Source organism: Carettochelys insculpta, unplaced genomic scaffold, assembly GCF_033958435.1.
Source record: "Carettochelys insculpta isolate YL-2023 unplaced genomic scaffold, ASM3395843v1 scaffold_0038, whole genome shotgun sequence".
Classification (NCBI taxonomy): Eukaryota; Metazoa; Chordata; order Testudines; family Carettochelyidae; genus Carettochelys; species Carettochelys insculpta.
Window position 1 is genome coordinate 100,001 of NW_027439075.1, and position 4,393 is coordinate 104,393.

The 4,393-nt window shown below is 64.6% G+C and overlaps 1 non-coding gene across 1 annotated transcript; it reads right to left on the reverse strand.

Annotated features, from left to right (window-relative positions):
* Window positions 1–1,103: 1,103 nt before the first annotated feature.
* Window positions 1,104–1,222, reverse strand: LOC142005970 (5S ribosomal RNA). Its single transcript, XR_012643124.1, has one exon. It is a non-coding gene; the product is annotated as a 5S ribosomal RNA (ribosomal RNA).
* Window positions 1,223–4,393: the final 3,171 nt, after the last annotated feature.

A 4,393-nucleotide genomic window follows, 5' to 3' on the forward strand; every position in this document is an offset into this window, starting at 1 on the left:
GCGGGGGTTGACCTGGTGGCCGATTCCCTCCCCGGGCACCAGGTCAACCTCCCGTGCTTTCAGCGGGGGTTGACCTGGTGGCCGATTCCCTCCCCGGGCACCAGGTCAACCTCCGCTGCTTTCAGCGGGGGTTGACCTGGTGGCCGATTCGCTCCCCGGGCACCAGGTCAACCTCCGCTGCTTTCAGCGGGGGTTGACCTGGTGGCCCATTCGCTCCCCGGGCACCAGGTCAACCGCACCCTTTTTCGGCCGCCTTCGCCTCCAAATTTTTCCCCCCGTTTCCTTGCCCACTCCTCGGTCACTTCATACGCCCTCCCCCTTACATCCACCGTACGCAACACCTCCACCGGGCTTAATAGTCCACAACCGAGACCCAGGGCCTTCCCCGCTCTCAACAACCTCCACCCACGGTCCCCCTCCACCGGGCTTAATAGTCCACAACCGGGACCCAGGGCCTTCCCCGCTCTCAACAACCTCCACCCACGGTCCCCCTCCACCGGGCTTAATAGTCCACAACCGGGACCCAGGGCCTTCCCCGCTCTCAACAACCTCCACCCACGGTCCCCCTCCACCGGGCTTAATAGTCCACAACCGAGACCCAGGGCCTTCCCCGCTCTCAACAACCTCCACCCACGGTCCCCCTCCACCGGGCTTAATAGTCCACAACCGGGACCCAGGGCCTTCCCCGCTCTCAACAACCTCCACCCACGGTCCCCCAAGACGCACGTTCCAAGCCTTAACCCTCAGACCATCCACCCCCCGGGGGGGACCCCACACCCACCTGACCCCAACTCACTCCCACCAAAAACACCACCACCGCCACCGCCTCAACGGCCTGCCCAACCCAGCACTCCCACACACACACCTGCCCCACCAACGCTCCACACACGCTTTCTTCCCTCTCCCCGACCCGACCCAAGCCATCGCACCGCACCGGGTGAGGGCCTTAGCTTCCTCGCCCGCCCCCCCGCCCCCGACACGCAGGCAGGCAGAGGGAAAGGCCTCAGCGCCCCCCAGGACCGTCGCGCCGCCTTGGCCTCACGGCTTCCCTGCTCCCGCACGGCAGACACACGCCCCGCTCTACCCCCGCTGGGGCCAAAAGCTGCCTACGGCACCTGGGATTCCCAGGCGGTCACCCATCCAGGTACTAGCCAGGCCCGGGACGGTTTACCTTCCGAGATCGGACGAGATCGGGGGCATTCGGTCCGGTATGGCCGTAGGCCCCCGCCTCCCCGGGCTTTAGCGTCAGCAGCCTGGCCTCAGTCAGCCGGGCCCAAACAATTAACCCGGAGGCCGGGCCGAGGGAAAACTTCCTCCGAGCCGGCCCAAGGGGAAGGGAGGACGAGGACGCCGGGCCCGGGAGGTGACAGGACGTGCACGTCAGACCCGGGAAGCTGTGCGCCCCGAGGTTAACCCCCGGGCCGGGGCGGGGAGAGAAAAATGTTCTAAGTCCGGTAGGGACAGCAGGTCAACCCCGGTCCGAGGCGGGGAGAGAAATTTTCCAAGTCCGGCAGGGACAGCAGGTCAACCCCGGCCGCCGTAGCAGAGGTTGACCTGGTGTCCGATTCGCTCCCCGGGCACCAGGTCAACCTCGGGCGCTTTAGCGGAGGTTGACCTGGTGTCCGATTCGCTCCCCGGGCACCAGGTCAACCTCGGGCGCCTTAGCAGAGGTTGACCTGGTGTCCGATTCGCTCCCCGGGCACCAGGTAAACCGTGGCCGCTTTCAGCGGAAGTTGACCTGGTGGCCGATCCCCTCCTCGGGCTCCAAGTCCGGCAGGGACAGCAGGTGAACCCCGGCCGCTTTAGCAGAGGTTGACCTGGTGTCCGATTCGCTCCCCGGGCACCAGGTAAACCGTGGCCGCTTTCAGCGGAGGTTGACCTGGTGGCCGATCCCCTCCTCGGGCTCCAAGTCCGGCAGGGACAGCAGGTCAACCCCGGCCGCTTTAGCAGAGGTTGACCTGGTGTCCGATTCGCTCCCCGGGCACCAGGTAAACCGTGGCCGCTTTCAGCGGAGGTTGACCTGGTGGCCGATCCCCTCCTCGGGCTCCAAGTCCGGCAGGGACAGCAGGTGAACCCCGGCCGCTTTAGCAGAGGTTGACCTGGTGTCCGATTCGCTCCCCGGGCACCAGGTAAACCGTGGCCGCTTTCAGCGGAGGTTGACCTGGTGGCCGATCCCCTCCTCGGGCTCCAAGTCCGGCAGGGACAGCAGGTCAACCCCGGCCGCTTTAGCAGAGGTTGACCTGGTGTCCGATTCGCTCCCCGGGCACCAGGTAAACCGTGGCCGCTTTCAGCGGAGGTTGACCTGGTGGCCGATCCCCTCCTCGGGCTCCAAGTCCGGCAGGGACAACAGGTCAACCCCGGTTCCGGGCGGGGAGAGAAAAATTTTCTAAGTCCGGCAGGGACAGCAGGTCAACCCCGGCCGCCGTAGCAGAGGTTGACCTGGTGTCCGATTCGCTCCCCGGGCACCAGGTCAACCTCGGGCGCCTTAGCAGAGGTTGACCTGGTGTCCGATTCGCTCCCCGGGCACCAGGTAAACCGTGGCCGCTTTCAGCGGAGGTTGACCTGGTGGCCGATCCCCTCCTCGGGCTCCAAGTCCGGCAGGGACAGCAGGTGAACCCCGGCCGCTTTAGCAGAGGTTGACCTGGTGTCCGATTCGCTCCCCGGGCACCAGGTAAACCGTGGCCGCTTTCAGCGGAGGTTGACCTGGTGGCCGATCCCCTCCTCGGGCTCCAAGTCCGGCAGGGACAGCAGGTCAACCCCGGCCGCTTTAGCAGAGGTTGACCTGGTGTCCGATTCGCTCCCCGGGCACCAGGTAAACCGTGGCCGCTTTCAGCGGAGGTTGACCTGGTGGCCGATCCCCTCCTCGGGCTCCAAGTCCGGCAGGGACAACAGGTCAACCCCGGTTCCGGGCGGGGAGAGAAAAATTTTCTAAGTCCGGCAGGGACAGCAGGTCAACCCCGGCCGCCGTAGCAGAGGTTGACCTGGTGTCCGATTCGCTCCCCGGGCACCAGGTCAACCTCGGGCGCTTTAGCAGAGGTTGACCTGGTGTCCGATTCGGTCCCCGGGCACCAGGTAAACCGTGGCCGCTTTCAGCGGAGGTTGACCTGGTGGCCGATCCCCTCCTGGGGCTCCAAGTCCGGCAGGGACAGCAGGTCAACCCCGGTCCCAGGCGGGGAGAGAAAAAATTTCTAAGTCCTTCAGGGACAACAGGTCAACCCCGGTTCCGAGCGGGAGAGAAAAATTTTCCAAGTCCGGCAGGGACAACAGGTCAACCCCGGTTCCGGGCGGGGAGAGAAAAATTTTCAAAGTCCGGCAGGGACAGCAGGTCAACCCCGGCCGCTTCAGCGGAGGTTGACCTGGTGTCCGATTCGGTCCCCGGGCACCAGGTAAACCGTGGCCGCTTTCAGCGGAGGTTGACCTGGTGGCCGATCCCCTCCTCGGGCTCCAAGTCCGGCACGGACAGCAGGTCAACCCCGGCCGCTTTAGCAGAGGTTGACCTGGTGTCCGATTCGCTCCCCGGGCACCAGGTAAACCGTGGCCGCTTTCAGCGGAGGTTGACCTGGTGGCCGATCCCCTCCTCGGGCTCCAAGTCCGGCAGGGACAGCAGGTCAACCCCGGCCGCTTCAGCTGAGGTTGACCTGGTGTCCGATTCGCTCCCCGGGCACCAGGTAAACCGTGGCCGCTTTCAGCGGAGGTTGACCTGGTGGCCGATCCCCTCCTGGGGCTCCAAGTCCGGCAGGGACAACAGGTCAACCCCGGTCCCAGGCGGGAGAGAAAAATTTTCTAAGTCCGGCAGGGACAACAGGTCAACCCCGGTTCCGAGCGGGAGAGAAAAATTTTCTAAGTCCGGCAGGGACAACAGGTCAACCCCGGTCCCAGGCGGCAGAGAAAAATTTTCTAAGTCCGGCAGGGACAACAGGTCAACCCCGGTCCCAGGCGGGAGAGAAAAAATTTCTAAGTCCGGCAGGGACAACAGGTCAACCCCGGTCCCAGGCTGGAGAGAAAAATTTTCTAAGTCCGGCAGGGACAGCAGGTCAACCCCGGCCGCTTTAGCAGAGGTTGACCTGGTGTCCGATTCGCTCCCCGGGCACCAGGTCAACCTCTGGCGCTTTAGCAGAGGTTGACCTGGTGTCAGATTCGCTCCCCGGGCACCAGGTCAACCTCGGTCGCTTTAGCAGAGGTTGACCTGGTGTCCGATTCGCTCCCCGGGCACCAGGTAAACCGTGGCCGCTTTCAGCGGAGGTTGACCTGGTGGCCGATCCCCTCCTGGGGCTCCAAGTCCGGCAGGGACAACAGGTCAACCCCGGTCCCAGGCGGGGAGAGAAAAAATTTCTAAGTCCGGCAGGGACAACAGGTCAACCCCGGTCCCAGGCGGGGAGAGAAAAAATTTCTA